General features: G+C 35.1%; 1 long non-coding RNA gene across 1 annotated transcript in view; it reads right to left on the bottom strand.

Annotated features, from left to right (window-relative positions):
- Positions 1 to 6333: 6333 nt before the first annotated feature.
- Positions 6334 to 21789, bottom strand: part of LOC130443805 (uncharacterized) — a 63144-nt gene continuing 47688 nt past the window's right edge. Inside the window, exon 2 of the long non-coding RNA XR_008909886.1 lies at positions 6334 to 7316. This is a non-coding gene — a long non-coding RNA (uncharacterized LOC130443805). The remainder of the gene's footprint in view (positions 7317 to 21789) is intronic.

Below are 21789 nucleotides of genomic sequence, written 5' to 3'. Positions count from 1 at the left end.
TCGCAGGTCGTACGGACTCTTTTAAACTCTACCACCTCAATATTAAGTAGAATCTAGTTCAGCTTTCATATTGGTTGAGCCAATGCCTTTAAAATAAAAGTATTTTATCACATAACGATGACCAATTTTTTTCATGTTTACAAATTCACTGAAAACGTTCACTATCGATGGCTGCCAAGCAAATATTAAACAACGTGGCGTCTTCAAACTTGAGAGATTATGTACTTTCTAATACAGTGATATTTTTCAAGCAACCACCGTCATCTCTAGATCACGCTAGGTGCTTTTGGGACCATCTCTTATAAGAGGTTTTCAGAAATGTTGAAAACTACCTTAGGAAATATATTTGCGCATTGACAGATTCTCACAATCTTATAAGTGAGTTGTTGTGAAAATGTTTCAGAAAATGGAAAATATTGAGTATCGAGCTGTTAGATATCTGTTTTTAAGAAAAAATACGCCTACGCAGATGAAATAGAAATTAGACGTTTTGCACACTGATTCTGCATCACCATTTACGACAGTAAAATTTTGTGCAGTTGAATCATATCAGCTCGAATGACGTCGAGCGTTCGGGTTAACCAAAAACTGCGACAACCAGAGGTATCATCTAAAAAATTCACCAAATGGTACTGGACAACCGGATCAAGATTAGAGGGATAGAAAAGACTATAGGTATATCAAAAAAACGTATTTGCCGTTTACTTTCCCAAATGACGCGGTCGACGAGATAAAACCGTGTTTCACTACTACACAGGGTCATTAATGAGAACAGGATGTTTTTAAAATAATCATAAAAAATTGAATATTTGCTTTAAGAAAGCTTTATTGGTACAGAAACTCTTGTTAAATCATATCATTTGTTACTTACTCCATTTTGGGCAATACATTGTTGTAGCCTTTCACGGAAACTGGCCTCAATTCTTTGCAGTATGTCTACATCAATCTAGGTGACGTGTGACAACGAATTGCGATCTTTATGTCTTCCAAAGTACGCGGTTTATTGTTGTACACAATTTTGTCGACAAAATTGTAATCGCTACTGGGAATCTTGCTGCACGTCGGCTACCTTGTAAGGTTGGAAATTTAGATCTGTGAGCAGAATTCGTTTCACCGTACTTGTACTCATTTGAAGTGCTGCTGAATATTGCGGTGTGGGCTTCTGACACTGGCTTCCTTTACTCGTTCAATGTTCTCCGGAGTGCTAGCCGGTGGCTTTTTTCTTCAATATTGATCCATTTGTTTACCCATCGCAATATTGTGTTACGAGAAGGGACACTTGCATCACGATGGATATTAAATTGACAGCAGTTACGGATTCGTGATTTAGATACCAGTCACGTGCCCCTCCCACCAAGAGCGCCCTTGTACAACCCACTTGAAAAACATCCGATTCCTGTGAATGGCCCTGTACTTGTGAAAGGCAAAAGCATAGTTACAAAAGAAAATGGTGACAACTTTCTCAATAAAAACTCAACTTCAAAAAACTTGAAAAGGCTTTTCGTCGGCAAGAGCGCCACCTGGATGTCATCGGCCGGTTCAGTACTAATATACATCACATCTAAGAATTTTAAACACCAATGGATGGACTACACCGAACTAGCAGTTTCGCAGAGGACAAACGAAAGATTGATGCAATCAGGATCCTGTTTTCAACTGAAACAAATCCGAATACCAGTAACAAGTTCAGCAATGTACTGAGATATTTCAACTGCAAAAGCTCGCCGCGAGCGACCGCAGTGCTCGTCTTATTCGTCTGGCCATCCATAAAGAAAATTTACCGCGAGTCCATCGGCATTGCAGCGATCAACGTTGCTCTTAGAGTTACTTAAGTAATTTTACATTTTGTATTCACTTAAGTTTCACTTTCCACCGATAGTAGCTTCAATTTTATTTCTTTGATATTATAAGATTCAAGTTCGCCGAATTTTGATTGCTGTACAACCTTTCCCACCTATATTTCTTTGTTATGTTGAAAACATTCAATAAATGTATTCCTTATATCAGGACCTCGAAAGTTTCCTTAATATTAATCATTATATCCTCGTAGTTATCCAGGAAAAGGAAATAGAACGTTCAGAACCCTTCGCTAAATCTAAATCATCTAATCTCGCGGCCTACTCCACGGAACTCGGCGGAATTCAATATAGAAACAAAGCCACAATTTCAGAATCGTGCATCTATTGTTTTATGTTAGGGTATAAATAGATAGATTGTTGTTGTTGGTGCGGTGAATCTGTACGGGAAGGCCCTTAAGGGCTGCTAGAGCGTGAAGCGTGCACATAGTGATCGAAAGAGGAGACTGTTAAAGCCCGGGATTTGATACCATCCAATAGCGTTCCGTTGAGAAAGGGTAAAAATTGTTTAGATTATAATTATACGAGGGCCGTTTTTCTTCAACCTCCGATTCCATTCCGCCATTGTTGACATTCAGGCGTCAGTCGGCGTTGTGTTACAACCATGTAAACATGTCCGCCATTATAGATGCACGCGTCATGTGTAAATTGCGAAGTATGATTCGTTTTCTCCAGACTGAAGGCCATAGTGATGCAGAAATCCATCGGAGAATGAGTCATTGAAAAGCTTGTCCACAGATATGACAAATGTTTCGATAATTTCGGTGATTATGTTCAAAATCTTTTGGTAATAAAATTATTGTTTTATATGAACTTTTCTTTTATTTATAGCCTATCGGAGGTTAAAAAAAACGGCCCACTTTATTTAGAAACATCTATACCGGGTGCTTCTACATTCGTGCGACAAAAAGTGGTGACTTGAGGTGTTACACGCCATTTGAATACGATTCTTCAAATCGTTGATATCTAACTATGGTAATAGTGTAGACTAATGATTTAACGTTGTTAATTCCACCCCCGCATAATTGAAAATATACCCGTAGTTTACCCTTTGCGAATATACGAAAATTACAGAATTTCAAGTTTGTAGCTTTACTGAAATTTTATAAAAAAATTAAAAATAAATTTTTAGTCACCATTTTTTAAGGTTAATACCTCGAAAAGGGGTGGGATGGGGAAATTTTTTTATAAGAAAGACCCTTCTCAATCATCTCTTGAATTAGGTCGCACGAATTTAGAAACGCCCTGTATACAGTGTACACGAGGAGTCAGGACATGATGGAAATTTTCACACGGGGGTATTTGGAGTAACCGGGCTGTTATATAGATATAAAACTGTTGATTATAATCATTTTTATATATGAAAAATTAATCGAAATTTTAATTTCTAATGTGACTTAGTACTACTACTAGAACATCCTCTCTACAGTCCGGATTTATCACCCTGCGACTACTGGCAATGTATGCGCACATAATTTCTATGTAACTAATGAGGGGAATTAACAAGAAATATTTTTGATAATAACTCAAAGTGTCAGATCGTTCGTCTCTATAATAATTGAACCGCCCTCGTATTTTTTCAAATCGTTAAATCGCCCTGTACTAATTTTTTGTTACTTCCAGTGACATTCTCCGAGATTTTACGGCATATTTCTAGTGAAAGGAAACATCTTAAGTCAGCTTTTCCTTGCGTTTTCGTCGCCTCTTAATTAAAATTAAAGCATTTACATCGCGATCTTGATTTATGGAACTTCCCGAAGCATTTTTAATTAAGAGGTCTGATATCTCGTCGTCGCGTTATGGCAGTTGAAGAACTCGATGAAAATGACGGTTTTAACACCTCGGTGAAGAGAAAGGATTAAAATTTTAACACAAATTGAAGTGTCAAATTTGTGACGTGTCATTTTCAAATAGAAATTTGTTATTTGAAGTTTTCAAAAACATTTTTTATTCAACATCCATCAAGATTATCGTTACCTTACATCACTGAATATGATTTTACTGATTCTAGATTCGAAACATATCTTATACGAGGGTGGACTTACTTCGCAGTTCAAATAACTTTAAACTAGAGACGGCTGGTCCGATTTGTTTAAATTTTGTACTAGAATTATTTGACATTTGACAACCAACTATATGGAGATTGATAAATCTTAAGTCACAAATTGAATTTATGAACGAAACCATATTTGACATTTGACAACCAACTATTATAGATCGATGAACCTTAAGTTTTGTCTTAAATTAAATACCTGAACGCAACCATAATATTTGACAACCAACTATATGGAGATTGATAAATCTTAAGTCACAAATTGAATTTATGAACGAAATCATAATATTTGACATTTGACAACCAACTATTATAGATCGATGAACCTTAAGTTTTGTCGTAAATTAAATACCTGAACGCAACCATAATATTTGACATTTGACAACCAACTATATGGAGATTGATAAATCTTCAGTCACAAATTGAATTTATGAACGCAACCTTAATATGTATTTGACATTTGACAACCAATTAATATATTGATTCATCTTCTATGTCGATCGATACTTCAAATACTTCAAACAAGGAGCGCAATCGTCTATCTTTGTGAGTGACGATTACCGCTGCTTGCGCGAGAACTTTCTATATTTCGGTAATCCTTTGTGACAGTGACATTTCAACATGCGAGTATTTTTGCAACAAAATGAAACTGCAAATGTGTTTGCGAAGCAGTTGTTGTTGAAATCATAAAGTCGCAGTGGACACCTCGACCGGATTCATCACATCATACCCCCAGATTTCTGTCACATCACAGACCCAAAAGGGGAGCTTATTCAGCGCGTTTTCCCAGATATAGCGCAACAATTCAATAACCATAATTGGCTGGACGAACGAGCCCGAAAAATAAAGATGTCGAGGATGTCAATGCAACCATTCATAATATTCTTCTTGGACAGTTGGTTACCTTGAAATCAGTCGACAGAATGACGTAGTCAACTATCCCATGGAGTTTTTTAATTCACTGGAATTGGCTGGATTACTATCTCACAATTTACAGTTAAAAGTAGTCATCATACTGCGTAACATTAATCAACCTCGATTGCGGAAAGGAACAACACTGGCTGTGAAAAAAAGTGACAAATAAAATCATTGAGGCAACAATCATAAAGGGAAAATACTAAGGAGAGGATTTCTTGATGATTTTAATGGATTCACCATTCGATTTTAAGCGTTTACAATTTCCGGGACGTCTGGCCTTTGCGATAACCATAAATAAATCGCCAGGCTAGTCTTTGGAAGTTTGCGGAATCAACTTGGAAGTTTCGCGCGTTGGAAAACCGTCATTTTTGTTTATTTACGTAACACAAAACATCAGAAAGCTTTAAATTGATCAATAGATTGTACCATAACTGTGTGTGTCTGTCAATAACATGCTGAAAACTTATAAATAGCCAGTATTTCATGAAAACTTTTGTACGTAAGCAATTTCATGTGTAAATAATCTAAAATAATAATGAAACTTCATTCATACCGAGCATTTTTGTTCTAAATTTATTTCATACAAAAATTGAGGTATTTTAATTATCGATTGAGGCAGTACGAAGTCTGTCTAGTTAGCTAATGAATAAATAAAAAAAGTTTTGTTATTATTAGCCTTCATTTATTTATTAACGAATTTATTCCTCACCGTACTCTGTAAATACGAGGGTTACTTCTTATGTCTTGAGATATGGCAACATTGTGAATATGTTTGACATTTTTAATGGTGAACGTATTCAGAACGTGAGTACATTAAATATTGCTTGAACATTTGGCTTCCAAACAAATTTAGTTGCGTTAGATACTAATTTGAAGATGCTCGTGTCGATTAGCGCAAAGATATGCTGAAAAAATTCGATTGCGATGATTCAAAAACCGTCTATACGATCGTGACATAATGCATTTTAGTCCACAGTGTTCAATCTAGACAAAAGACCTTAATACAGCTGTTAACTAAACCAAATGCAAACTAGTGAGTCCATTATACTTCGTGTCCAGCTGTTTAGCGAAATCGACAAGAAATGCAGAATGGCACCACCGCAAAATGGAAGAAAGACTCCCTATTATCTCTCCTCAACCACCTTACACCAACATAAGCCGTTGTTAGTTGACGAACAAGTTTTCTCGTGCTATTCTGGATCAATATCACGTAAGATATGCCAGTTCAACTCTAAGAATTATCATTAAACTATTTTCTTATGAAGTTTCTCTTATTTGGTTTTTTGTACTTCCTCAACATGTTTTTATCTGTTCATTGGGAAGTTTGGAGCACTACAACTGATGGAAGCTTCTTTTGGTTCTTTTAAAAATATTGAGGGAAACCCACACGGTACTTTTTCAATGTTAAGGTTTCATTTAACTTTATTTTGGGTTTTGGGTGGTCTAAATTTCCTAATATAACTGTGGTGGTTGATGACTATTGTATATCCAATCGTTTCAAACCTATTTTATTGTTTTTTTTTTCCATTTTTTATGTTGCGGAAGTGAATTTAGTGGCGTAAACAATATTTCTTATTCCTTATTCTAAATATGTGCAAGTTTTACTCACATATATGCTTCTTATGGTTTATAGTGAACTAAAAATAAATGCTTGAATCCATTTTTTTGCTTGGTGCAACCTCGCCTCGACTCGTTCAACTTCCGATCAGTTTCTAAGTGAGACTAAGTCGAATACGGAGCGTGCGGTTGCACTATTCGGTTCACATTCAGTTTATCTAGTTGTATCTCCATCCACCATCTTATTTTTCTCCATTTTAATCAATTATCTTCATGTGACGAATATGCGAGTGGTTATAGTATGCCACAGTGCAACATCAGCTGCCTGTTGAACGTCCATGTTGCCTAATGCGCTAACCACGAGATTGTAAACGTGCGTTTCGACGTTCAGTTAGTTTCATCCGAAGCATTTGTTTGCCAGAAGTGTTCGACACCAATCGCAGAAGACGACAATGCGGGCTCTCATAGATTAATTCAAACGGAAACTTTATTAAACAGTCAAAACATCGAATTGATGGATCATCCGTCGTTCTGTCCTTGTTTGACACCAAATGGTTTCTTTTTATTCCTGCAGATCAAAGTTTTTCAAAATGGTTGTTGTCGAAATTGAAAAAAAAAGCTTCGTTCAAACGCATGGATTAAAGTATTGATCTTAAGGAAAAATATTTTGGAAACCTGAAGCCACATCCAAACTTAGAAGCACCTCTCGTATACCTCGTATTTAGGATTTTCTTGTATACAATGAGGTATGCATATACGGCGATTATATAAATGTGTGTGGGCTTTCGTTATGTCTAAGGCACAAAAGTAATATAAACCAGACAAAACAAGCGACCCATGTTATAATAAAAAAATAAACAATGCTTGGTGAAGCGACTAAGCTGTTTTTGTATATTATTCTAACCTTCACAATCGGGGTAGATCGCCGAGACCTGCAACAACAAAAAAAACATTTTAAAACAATCGTAAATATTGGTAATATACTAATAAACAAATAAAGTGAAGATTTGGTAGTGAATCACGTTTTTTTTTAGTATGGCGCTAATACGAGATGGTTGCAGAAGTACCAGGCCTGACCCAGAGATGGTGGTAGTTGCTTTAAAAATACCACAATCTATAAAGCATATGTAAGTTTTGAGGACGCCACGTTGTTTATTATTCGTTTGACAGCGATCAAGAATGAATTTTTAAGCATGGAAAAAATTGGTTATCGTTATTTGACACAATATTTTTATTTGAAAGGCATCAGCCCAACCAATATAAAAGTTGAACTAGATTCTACTCTGGATGAGACTGCTCCTTCGTTATCTACAGTAAAATATTGGTTAGCAGAATTTAAATGAGGTGGTACGACCTGCGAAGACCAGCATCGCAGTGGTCGACCAAATTAGGTGACGACTCCAGAAATTTTGAAGAAGATTCACAAATTGGTACTGGATGATCGTCGACTGAAAGTACGCAAGCTAGCAGATATAGTAGGCATTCCAAAAAGTTCATATTAACTGAAAATTTAGAAATGAGAAAGCTGTGAGGAAGATGAGTGCCGCGTTTGCTCACAATGGAACAAAAACAGCGTCCTGAAGATGTTTGGCAATGTTTCACAAAAATTTTTGCCGTACCATAGCCATGGATGAAACGTGTGTCCATCTCTTCACACCAAAAACAAAAGAACAATCAAAACAATGGACTGAAAAGAGAGAACTGGTTTCAAAGAAGGTTGAGACCCGATCCATCTGCGGGCAAGATCATGGCGTTGGTTTTTTGTGATGTCGGGAAGATTGAAATGCTTATCTTACCACATATTAGTGGGAAATAGTGTTTTTAGTTTTGTAGAATTTTCAAAATTGCATCAATCAAGTGCAGGATTATACTTACAACGTCATATTAACCAAAGGATATTTTCAGAAAATGGCTAGAAAATAGCTCAATCCACACAGGGGTTAGTTATAAATTTGATTGAATTTTGAGATGGCGACTATGCTGAAAGTATGTGTAAAAACGGCATGTTACGATGAAAAAAGAAGGAAAATAATCCAACATCCAATAATCCAAAATAATTCCCCCAAAAAATCAAAAAGTTTAAATTTAATTTAGTTGAGAGGACACCTAGTTGGTAGATTAAATATTTTACATAAACTACTAAGTATGTATCTACTTATATAAAATCCAAGCCTTTCTACTATAGCTTCGAATTCGGAAAATGTATCGAGGACGTCTAATTCGTAAGGTGAGTAATTAGTTAAGGGCTCAATATTTTACAATGCAAAAAAATGCACAATCACTTGCCAATTGGAATCAAATCGATATCAACTTTTCCTGCATTCCGCAATAATTTGAGGGCATATTTAATGGAAAGCTCCTTAGGGTCGCCTTTCCACGTCAAAAACGGATGAAAATATCAAAAATGTTGATATTCTTGTTCGATTTTATCGTTAGCGAAGTATTCATGTCATAGAAATTGACAAAGAACGGTAAATGCGGTAAATTTTACATGAAAATTTGAATATGCGTAAAGTGTGTGAACAAAATCCTTACATTTGAACAAGAAATTAGCAAAAATATTTGCATTGATGCTTCGAATGCGGTAGAAAATGACTCAAACTTATGACGAATCAAACCTGTATTAAAATATTTGAGTCTGTTGAAGCTGTGAAAGATAAAGCTGCGTGCGTCTTGAAATAACGCACAGAAAAAGACTTCCTGGACTATTATTCACCACAATTGCATAATTAGACCATAAAATATTGAAAATTCTGACTCTTCCTTCCTTATTGAATCCATTTGCTCAATTTCAGAAAGGTCGTTGCTAGGCTACCCACATAGGAACGCGGAACACAACTTTTACCTACCTACTCCACGTTCAGAATTAGATAAAGGCTCATTATTTTACAATGCAAAAAAATGCACAATCACTTGCCAATTGGAATCAAATCGATATCAACTTTTCCTGCATTCCGCAATAATTTGAGGGCATATTTACTGGAAACCACCTTAGAGTCGCTTCTCTACGTCAAAAACGGATGAAAATATCAAAAACGTTGATAATCTTGTTCGATTTTATCGTTAGCGAAGTATTCATCATAGGAATGTCATAGGAATTGACAAAGAACGTGTGCGGTAAATTTTACATGAAAATTTGAATATGCGTAAAGAGTGTGAACAAAATCCTTACATTTGAACAAGAAATTAGCAAAAATATTTGCATTTATGCATCGAATGCGGTAGAAAATGACTCAAACTTATGACGAATCAAACCTGTATTAAAATATTTGAGTCTGTTGAAGCTGTGAAAGATAAAGCTGCGCACGTCTTGAAATAACGCACAGAAAAAGACTTCCTGCACTATTATTCACCACAATTGCCACTTTTGGGGTTCTGAGACCTCAAATGTGATTGTAGAAAAACAAATGAATCCACAACTTGCCACTGTTTGGTGTGCATTTTGGATTGGAGGCATAATTTGACCATAGCAGGGACTTCTTTAAAATATTGAAAAATTCTGACTCTTCCTTCCTTATTGAATCCATTCAAGGTCGTTGCACGGCTACCCACTTAGGAACGAGGAACACGACCTTTACCTACCTACTCCACGTTCAGAATTAGTTAACGGCTCGATATTTTACAATGCAAAAAAATGTACAATCACTTGCCAATTGAAACCAAATCTATATCATCTTTTTCTGCATTTCGCAATAATTTGATGGCATATTTACTGGAAAGTGTCTGGTTTTCTTTGCTATGGACTTGTGGACTCATTGTGGTGTTCTATATATTGAAATTTTATTGTATTTTTATCTTTATTTAGTTATATTTATGTTTGTTTTTTAGTTTTTACAAGCTTTCTCTCTCATAACCTCGACAGATTTGTCATTTTATTCTATTTCTATTAACGTCAAAAGTCGCGCGATAAAATAAACTGTACGTGTTATGAATTTTGTGTACCGCTTCATCATAAAGCTATATACACTTCGTTTTCTCTATTACCCAGAAGAAGATTTCAGAAAAAATATTTTCTTTCCAAGCTTTTGTAAAGTTTTCTTAACAAATTATATCCAAAGATAGGGTGGAAAAAATGTCCAACTACGTAGGGTCGTTGATAGAAAAAACAACGAATTTATTATCCCGAACCAATAAGGGTATATCACTTCTTTCTCGTACACGCATCGTTTAAAAGACAAACAGCCAAATTGGCAGGTCATGTTGAAAACAAAACACGTTCGGAATAACGCAGTTGACTGAAATTGATCCCCATTTGTTCTATTTTACAAGTAGAATCCTTAAATATGTCCTTTTTCTTTTTATTTAAAGCGAAAGGATATTGAAGTTTCTATATAATCGCGTTTTGTTCCGGCTGAAGAAAAAGGATCCGCATGGTTCTTTCTTCTATGCTCTAAGCTGTCCAAGTATCTGGTCAACTCTGGATCGTCTATGAGTCGAATTCTGTATTGAGTCGAGCATCTTCAGGGTATACTCGGGAGCCGAGCTCCAAATGTGCGAGCAATATTCCAAATATGGACGAATCTGGAACTTGTGGAGGATCAGATGCTGCTGCGGAGTATATAGTTTTTTTATTTTGAAGAGTGTTCCAAATTTTCGTGAAGCTGCCTTAGCTAATTCGACCAGGTGACTATACCAGGACATTTGACTCCCAATCTCAGCATCCAACAATCGAATTGGGTTGATGGTGATATTTTATGTCCAGATATGACCAAGTTCTAAGACGCAGCGCCAGCCTTTTTTGTAAAAACAGCAGTCTAGTTCTTTGCAGCGTCGGATTTAGGAAATGTCTATGGGAGGACTAATTTGATCATTTATATTAAAAACAATATTGTATCCATATCAAGCTGATTTTGATTTGGTCCCATCACTTCTTGATCCAAAGCTGGTTCTTTACAGCATGAAACTCAATCAGATTGCTTCTACATCAGCCCAGAATTCTTCAAATATCGTTATTGATGGAGGTAATCTGTTGCTGCGTACGGATTTCGATGTTAGGCAAGTTTATTGAGGCCGCTAAATTGTTTATCGCTGTCTAATGTATCCTATTCAGAAAACGCATTAACTACTTTGGGGGGTTACTGTTTCTCTGGTTTTCGGTAGCTTGGATTCCTTGTACTGCATCCTGGTGTTGTATTTCTATTTTTCCGATATCCTGCTTATGGGGGTCTTTGATTTTTGGACTTGGGTTTCTTAGATCCTGTTTGCAGAATATATTTACGGACTAGGATCCTGCTGTTTGGATTCGTCTTTACTGGGTTGAAGTTTACTGGAATCCTATTTGCAGGATTCCTGTTTTGTTGATATCCTGTTTTACAGAAATCCTGTTATTTGGATTCCTCTTCATCATGTTGGAGTTTACTGAGATCCTGTTTGCTTGGTAAGTTGTTACGATTCCCTGTGTTCTGATTCTATTCGCAGGACCCTGTTTGATGGATTCTTGTTTTATTGATATCCTGTTGTTCGAATCCCTGTTGCTGGGCTCGAGATTCTTAGATTTCTGTTTGCTGAATCGATTTGCAGAATTTCTATTCACTAAATGCCCTCAATGACTGGTATATTAATAAATTATGTTCGATAAAATTGTATTATTTAGAAAATAACATAAGGAATTTAACTAATTTTAAATTGAGTTACCCTGGTGAAAAAACTGTCTAAGATGCTTCTTCGAAGTTCGATTTTTCCTTGAAGAGTGCTAAAACGTGTCCTTTATATCCCGACCGCCATCGCAGACATATTTCACTTTTTTACAGCAACTTCTTACAGTCATTCCCAGAGCTAACAAACGAAGAATTTAAATTTTATGTTTATTGCGTTCTCGTATACGGGAGATGGTTTTACTAACTTGTTATTTGGCCTAAAAGTTATTTTATTACATTTTCCATGAAATGTGACGAAATACATTACGATAATATGCGCCATCTATTAGAAGACATTTCTAATTATAAGATTAAATCTTGATTCAATAATCGATAGAAAAAATATTGATGACACTTACGAGGATGGTACCAGAATATTTTTCAACGTAATCTCCTTTTAGCTCCACACCCCACACATAAATCTGTCGAATAGGGTGTATGAGTTAGTAATGCAAACTTTAATTTCGACCATTGCAATAACTGTTGTATGTGCTGGTGCATTGTCTTGTTAAAACAACACTTTCTTCTTAGCCAAATGTGGTCGTTTTGCTTGATTTCTTCTCTCAAACGTTGCAATAATACTAGCCATCGATAGTTTTTCCTTTTTCAAGATATTCAATGGAAATTATCCCATACGCATCCCAAAAAACCGACGTTATGACCTAGTTGCTTTCTTTGGAGCCGGCTCTCCCTTTACAGTCCTTTGTTTTGATTGTTTTTTGTTTTGGATGTGAAGTTCCATCCGTGCCTATGAAACGGTGCAGAATTGGGCTTTATTTCTGTGAAACACTCGATGAAAACATCCTCACCACGCTGTTTTTGTTCCATTGTGAGCAAACGCGTCACCCATCTTGGGCACAGCTTTCTCATATCTAAATTTTCAGATAATATGCGATGTACTGCACTTTTTGGAATGTCTACTATGTCTGCTAGTCCGCACACTTTCAGTCGACCATGGTCCAGTTCCGCTTTCTGGATTTTCTTCAACATTTAGTCGACCACTGCGATGCTGACATGAAAAATCCAAATTTGGTTGATATAAATTATGTAAAATGAATATAAAGACATAAAAAAGTATTTATTGAAAAAATCAAATAAAAAGAATACAAAATTACCTGACCTGTATACAAATTTATACTTTTGTAATGGTAATTACTAGTATTTTTCTTGAAAAGAACATTACTTAGACTGATACTGATACTATTGGTTATAATTTTCTAATCATTTGGCTATCTAAGGATACTAGTTTATGAACTTTCTAGTTGTGGGATTGTAGTAGTCAAACACCAAAATGTTTGTAATATATGTTTGCCTATGGAGTAGGTCTTGCAAAAATTGTTCTGGGTGGGATTATGTCGGAATAGCATTTGCCGTCATAGTATCGGTAAAACCAAGTTTCTGGTCAACTCTGGATAAGTCGAATTGAGTCGAGCATCCTCAGTATACGGGGGCGATACGCAACATCTTAAACATGTTAACAACATTCGAAATCTGGGTCTTTACTGGACTAAATTTGATACTTGTTTATGTTTATGTTTATCAATTTTACTTTGAAGGGAATTCAAATTATTCAACTGACTTATTAAAAGGAAAGAATGTTCTAAAAGATATGAGTCCCTCAATAAATAACAAATATCGAGATCAATTTGTGCCATAAATACTCTCCTAGGACATTTCGAATTATTTAAATGTAAATGTACCTATTTAAACAATTCCCGTTTATTTTCCCCGACTTCCATAATTCTTTCGTTCTCAACGAATTATTTCAAAATTACAGTTCCTGTGATTAATTGAGCAATCACACCCCCGAAATCTCGCATATATATGTCTCGCAATTTCTTTCATAAATCACCGCCGTAGCGTACAAAAAACCGACCGGGAAAAAAGCCATATTGTCAAAATCCATCTCGCGGCATTTGTCCGTATTTAAACGTGAACTTATTACATTTCTTTTTGTCTCTTTTTTTTTTCGTAAAATTGAGTGAATACTGTTTTCGTTCATTTTATGCAGATGCTGATGGGTTTTATGACGAGAAGACCAGATTTGTAGGAAACCAGGACCGTCACCAATTCTTTCCAACCTCCACCTGTGGATAGTTACTGGCTAGGGCAGGGGTCCTCAAACGGTCGATCGCGATCGACTGGAGTGCTTTTTGAATAGATCTCGAGAAGAAAAAAATTTTTAATAAGTAGGTAGGTAACTAAACTACGAAAATGTATTACGTAATAAAATAACACTGCTTGCGGCTTTATCAAAGGAACGCGCGGCACTTGTCAAAGAAAAGCCGCGTTGTTTCTAGACTAGACTGTACTGTATAGTTTCGGGCGGCGCGTTTGACGGGAACATTCGAGACTTTCTTTCACGTCGATATAAATGTTGCGCCTGCATGAATTTGAGTCATTCTGAATTGTAACTTGATAGCGATACTACGTCGATACAAAGTTTATTATTAAATAGTGGAAAATGAGTGCAGTGAAGAAATCTAAAACGTATCATTTTAATAAGGATTGGGAGGAAGAATTTTTCTTTTGTATGGTGAAGGATAAGTGCATTTGTGTTATTTGTCGTGCGTCAGTTGCAATACTTAAGCGTGGCAACTTTGAGAGGCATCATAAAACGGTTCATAAAAACTGTCAAAAGGATTTTCCGCCACAGAGTGAATTAAGAAAACGAAAAGTAAGTGATTTTATATCTTGTTTGAAAAAAGAACAAACCATGTTCATAAGACCAGCCAAACAATCAAAAGCTGCTACGATCGCGTCATTTAAAATATCTCATATATTGGCGAAACACAAGAAACCATTCGATGATGGATCGGTGGTGAAGGAAGCATTTATTGAAGCGGGTGAGACTTTATTTGGAGATTTTAAAAATAAAACAGAAATCATATCTGCTATTAGAGTCATGAGTCAGGACATCGCAGATAAACTAAAACATGATATCATGGAATGTACATACTTTTCTTTACAGTTCGACGAATCCACCGATATGACAGACACTGCCCAGCTGTGTATTTTTATTCGGATGGTATTCAATGACATGTCGGCTAGGGAAAAATTTTTGACAATCATTCCTCTGAAGGGGAAGACCCGTGGCGAAGATATATATGAAGTTCTCTTTAATTTTGTAAAAAACTACGAGCTACCAATATATAAATTAGTGTGCATTACAACCGATGGAGCACCAGCAATGACTGGAAACAAAAACGGTTTTGTGGCATTGTGTCGAGCTAATGAAGAATTCCCTTCATTTTTTTCATTCCATTGCATTATACATCAACAAGTTTTATGTCCCAAAGTTTTAAACACGGAGGAAATTATGGGCATTGCAACAAAAATTGTGAATTCCATCCGTGCACGTAGCTTACAACGGCCGGCGGCTCTTTCAGTTGCAGTTGGAAGATAGGGAGTCAGCTGAACACACTGATTTAGTTCTTCACACAGACGTCAGGTGGTTGAGTCGCGGAAAGTTCCTACAAAGGTTTCAAGAATTATTGCCCGAAATAACAGCTTTTCTAGACGAAAGAGGTGAGATGACACTCAGATTTTGAAAAACGAAAAATGGCTGACTGATTTGGCATTTTTGACTGACATCACAATGCACTTAAACATCGTTAACTTCGAGCTTCAAGGTAAAGGAAAAACTATTATTGAGATGATTAGCGCAGTAAATGCATTCAAACGTAAATTGCAACTTATGATAGATCAACTGAAAAAGAAAAGATCGGAAACATTTTCCGTCTTTGAAAACAAGGATTCCTCAGTTTAATTATGATACGTATGAGGCTGAATTATCAAATATTTTGGGACAATTCGAAATGCGTTTTTATGATTGCAGTAAATTGGAAAATATAGCATCATTTATGAGTTATCCTTTTTCATGTAAAAACATTGAGGAATTAGCTACTGAAATAGCAAGTCAGTTTAATATGAACTCATATTCTACAGCATCTGATACAAATTTCTGGTGTTTTATATCTGAAGATAAATATCCGAATCTAAGGCAAATCGCCTTTCAACTGACGGCATTGTTTGGGTCAACTTACTTGTGCGAGTCTGCATTTTCTGAAATGAAGATAATTAAGTGAAAATATCGCAATCGACTAACTGACGATCATATGTCATCATGCTTGCGATTAGCACTCAGTGGTTACGTACCATCTTATGAAAAGTATGCTGAGGACATGCAGTGAAACGCTTCAACATCCAAAGCCACTCTTTAGTTAGGTTTAACACCATATATAGTAACTCTTTTGTTTTGTAACAACCAATAAACTCGCAATTTTGAATAACTATGAGTTTTTTAATTGATATTGTAGAGAAGAACCTAACTAAAACTAACCCAAACCTTGACTAAAATAATGTACCTATATTGTGCAGAAAGCTAATATCTATATATGCTACGGTACACCCTACCTAGGTAGGTAGGGTGTATCGTGTATGTACGACAACCCTGCATCACACATACTTGCAGCCTCTCAGAGTAGTCTAAAAATATTGAGGTAGATCGCCAGCAGTTCAAGTTTTAGCACCCCTGGGCTAGGTTATTTACGAAATTACGTGACAAAATTAATAGTAGAAAAAAAACAACGCCATCGTGTTCTAGGGGTTAAATGAAAGTTATGTGCATAAAATTCAACATTTTTTGTCTATGTGTTAATTTTTTAAACAATAAAAACACCAAAAAATCGATACAAATTTTATTTTTTGCGTTTTGCGCTGAATCTATGCAAAACTCGTTTTTGTCACTATGGGCAATATTATAGAGAATTGAAAAATCTTCAAAATAAGCTTTTATAAATTAAATTTCGATAATTTGTTGTTTAGATAATTTAACCGAAAGGTGAAAACATTTAATTTTTTAAATTGTTTATAATTTGTGTAATTTTAAATATAAAGGTTTCTTATTCACTGAAAACCGAGATCTCCATGTACTTAATTAATACTCTAAAGATAGGCCCTGTGGCCCCAATAGTTTTTGCAAAATAACAATTAAACCATAGGAGGTTCTTTTTTTCAAAGGGCCATTCTTGCTCACCGGACAGTCCTATCATTATTTGGAAAATCGCGTTGGAAAGAAGAAGAGTTGAACTAAAAATCCCTCGTCTCAGTTTTTTGAATTTTTTTGTTAACCTCAAAAAAGTGTTCAAAAAAAAATTTATTGTTTTATAAAAATGTCATATTCGGAAAGCTGGCAGTTTAATTTGGGGCGAAGTTAGACATTTTTTTTTTAAAATACACTGCGGCTTTGTTTTTCAATATTAAGGAATGTGTTTTGAGTCATTTTGTACGGAAAGCTTGAAATTTTTATCAATAAAAGTTTCAATAATCTATCATTGAAAATGTGCAGTATAAGGGACACTGTGACACAATTAATTATCTCAGTAACTATTGGGCCAATTTTGATTCTAAAGTACCGTACGAAACGACAAAGGTAAAAACAAATATCTTTTCGGTTTTACCCTTTGTCTCGATTCGTTCAATGTCTTGAGACTAGAATACCGTTACTTAATCTTTCTATATCAAATTATATATATATAAGATCAGAATCGACTCAGAGATTACTCAAATCAAACGACGATGTTAACTTCACGATTCGCGGGAGAAAAAATCACTTAGAACACCTGGAAGTAGTAGAACCAATCGGAAAACGATCGAAGCAGGAACTGGAGACTGATCTCCCACACATCGCGGCAATATATTGATAAGAATTATTGCAAAAAGTTGTGGACAACACCATCAGACAAGCATCACCATCAGTAAGATGACGAGGAAACCAGGGTGGACTACAACAGACATTTAAGGATAAACTACGACTAGAACTGAACAGAACAACAAGTCCAAGAGCAAAGAAATAAGAATTAACCTTAACTTGAAACTAGCAGGCTTTTGATATGGGGAAAATTGAGCTTAAAGTAATTTTTAGTTGTGTATGATTTGCTCCTTCTAGCAACTGCGGAAAACGACAAAATAAAATGAATCAAAAAAGAGAATAGAGAAAAAAGACCAAACCACCCCATCAGATAAAATGGGGGTGTAGTAGAAGAATTCTATTCGAAAAAATTAACATAGAGCAGTTGAATTGAACTTAAAGAAGACATCGGTTCTAAATTTGAAACAAGCCGGACCTGATTACCAAAAAAAAAAAATTTGAATAAGAAAGAAAGTGTCTGGTGGGGTGCGTATACACTGCACAGGCAGTATTATCCTTCCCATCTGAATGAATTTTCTAAATGGAGTTTTCGACTCTATACGATTGATAAGAAAGGAAACCCTGATTGGAACCAGTAGGCCGTGAAAGCCGTTTTTCGGTTTTGTTACTGCGATTTCAATCTCTGAAACGCATCGTCGACGTCGGGGTGCCGCCGACGTCCATCGTCGATGATAGATGTTCGAAAAAAAAATGATAAATAGAAAAAGAATGTGTTTCATGATAAGAGTGGCACTTGTGGCGAAGGGTTATTTGTTTCAATAACTTTTGTTTAAATGAAATAATCACTGTTCAAGTAATAAGGTACTATCGAATCCATTAAATATGTTGAAAAATTGCCAAAAACCTACAAAAATCCATGTCCGCCTAGCTCCTCTCCAACTCAACCGATTTAAGTGTTCAAAAACTCAAAAGAAAGAAAGTGTTTCACTGAGTGTTCTTAAACCAAAACGAACTCTGTAGCTATATTAGAACCTGAGATATAGATCTTTGAATGTTGAAAAATTCCCAAAAATCTACAAAAATCCATAACTCCACATTGAATGTCCGCGCCTAGCTCCTCTCCAACTCAACCGATTTAAGTGTTCAAAAACTCAAAAGAAAGAAGGTGTTTCACTGAGTGTTCTTAAACCAAAACGAACTCTGTAGCTATATTAGAACCTGAGATATAGATCTTTGAATGTTGAAAAATTCCCAAAAATCTACAAAAATCCATAACTCCACATTGAATGTCCGCGCCTAGCTCCTCTCCAACTCAACCGATTTAAGTGTTCAAAAACTCAAAAGAAAGAAGGTGTTTCACTGAGTGTTCTTAAACCAAAACGAACTCTGTAGCTATATTAGAACCTGAGATATAGATCTTTGAATGTTGAAAAATTCCCAAAAATCTACAAAAATCCATAACTCCACATTGAATGTCCGCGCCTAGCTCCTCTCCAACTCAACCGATTTAAGTGTTCAAAAACTCAAAAGAAAGAAGGTGTTTCACTGAGTGTTCTTAAACCAAAACGAACTCTGTAGCTATATTAGAACCTGAGATATAGATCTTTGAATGTTGAAAAATTCCCAAAAATCTACAAAAATCCATAACTCCACATTGAATGTCCGCGCCTAGCTCCTCTCCAACTCAACCGATTTAAGTGTTCAAAAACTCAAAAGAAAGAAGGTGTTTCACTGAGTGTTCTTAAACCAAAACGAACTCTGTAGCTATATTAGAACCTGAGATATAGATCTTTGAATGTTGAAAAATTCCCAAAAATCTACAAAAATCCATAACTCCACATTGAATGTCCGCGCCTAGCTCCTCTCCAACTAAACCGATTTAAGTGTTCAAAAACTCAAAAGAAAGAAAGTGTTTCACTGAGTGTTCTTAAACCAAAACGAACTCTGTAGCTATATTAGAACCTGAGATATAGATCTTTGAATGTAGAAAAATTCCCAAAAATCTACAAAAATCCATAACTCCACATTGAATATCCGCGCCTAGCTCCTCTCCAACTCAACCGATTTAAGTGTTCAAAAACTCAAAAGAAAGAAAGTGTTTCACTGAGTGTTCTTAAACCAAAACGAACTCTGTAGCTATATTAGAACCTGAGATATAGATCTTTGAATGTAGAAAAATTCCCATAAATCTACAAAAATCCATAACTCCACATTGAATATCCGCGTCTAGCTCCTCTCCAACTCAACCGATTTAAGTGTTCAAAAACTCAAAAGAAAGAGGATGCTTTAGCGAGTGTTCTTAAACCAAAACATCTCCATCTTGAATAGAACCTGAGATATTGAGGATAGAACGTGTGTATGTGAAAAACTCCCATAAGTAATGTACAGGGGGAAATCGCATTTAAGTATAACTTGAGAATGGTGAAAATTTGATGAAATCCGATGGTTGATGGCTGATCTGTGCGTCAATACCTTTCATTGAAAAAAAAAATTAAGCAAATCGGTTGGGTAGAACGCCTGAACGAAATCGAAATGGAAATCATCAATTTTTTTAATATATAAGATTCTTAATGAACATTATCAGTCTGCTTCGTTATTCACGCTTGCCGAAGTTTCTACTGCAAGCATTTGCATGTTCAATTTAAAGAAATTTTTGATTATTGTTCACTTAAATCTTAATTTGAATTTAATAATAACGACACCAGATTTAAAATGGCAGCAGAAGCTGACACTTTGACATTAAGACATGAGAATTTTTTTCTTTTTGATTTTATAAATTAAAAAAATGTCTTTTCTTGAATAGTATGGTATATAGGGTGTCCCACGATGAGTTAAAGCTATCTGTATATGTCAAAACAGTAAAATCATCAAAATCTCCAGGTTTGGGTTTTCGGATACGATCTTTTTAACTTTAACTTTGTTATTTTTAATAGAACACCCTATATCTTTCGAATCTCCGTAAAATTTTAGTATACTTTTGTCTAAGAACTTTTTTCGACAAATGCGTACTTTTTGAGTTATTAATTTTGTTGTAAAAAATTTGACCATTGCAAACCCTTATAAATTATTTTTTTGTGAGAATACCCTTAAAGATATGAAAATAGTTTCTGTTCGGTTGCTTTTAGCAAGGTCAGACGTATTTGATTCTATGTTGAAAAATTTTCCATTTTATACAGGGGGTGTATAAAAAATGTTCAAAGTTTAACTTCATAAATATCAAATTTTCTCACTTTTTCAAATAAAACCACCCGGATTTTTCTATTTTAATGCATTCAGGGGTAAAAAATTCAAAAGGCAAATTCATGTATACTTTCAACAATTGACTAATGACAGTTAAATAAGTGTCATTTATTACAGACTATTAAAGTATACATAAAAAATTAAAATTTGTTAAAAAATACAATAATAGTTTTAAGCCTCGTAAACAACTAAAAGTTGGAATAGGATTAGTAAATGCAATTCGATTTGTTTTATTTTACAGACCTTAACAAGATAAAGAACAATATTTTTTCATTTTTTAGTGCTTGTATCAAAGGTTCAAAATAAACTTTAGACCACATCTGCATCTCTAAAAATTTACAGAAAACATTTAATATCTGGATAACGATAAGGTTTAGGTATAGGAAAGTATACATGAATTTGACTTATTTTTCACCCCCTGAATGCATTAAAATAGAAAAAACCGGATGGTTCTATTTAAAAAAATTGAGAAATTTCATATTTATGAAGTTAAAGTTTGAACACTTTTTATATACACCCTGTATAAAAGGAAAAATTTTTCAACATAGATTCAAATACGTCTAACCTTGCTTAAAGCAACCGATCAGAAACCATTTTCATATCTTTAAGGGTATCCTCGTAAAAAAATAATTTATAAGGGTCTGCAATGGTCAAATTTTTTACAAAAAAATCATTAACTCAAAAAGTATGCATTTTTCGAAAAAAGTTTTTAGACAAAATTATACTAAAATTTCACGTATATTTCAAAAATGTAATAATATACAGGGCGTTCCATTTATAATAACAAAGTTACAGTCGATTTCTGTTAGAACCGTAGAAATTTTCATGATTTTACTACAAGTATTTCACCTTATACAGATAGTTTTAACTCGTCGT

This window comes from Diorhabda sublineata, chromosome 5 (genome assembly GCF_026230105.1).
Source record: "Diorhabda sublineata isolate icDioSubl1.1 chromosome 5, icDioSubl1.1, whole genome shotgun sequence".
NCBI classification, from domain to species: domain Eukaryota; kingdom Metazoa; phylum Arthropoda; class Insecta; order Coleoptera; family Chrysomelidae; genus Diorhabda; species Diorhabda sublineata.
Note: the sequence above shows the minus strand (reverse complement) of the source record. Positions and strands in the feature narration are given on the sequence as shown.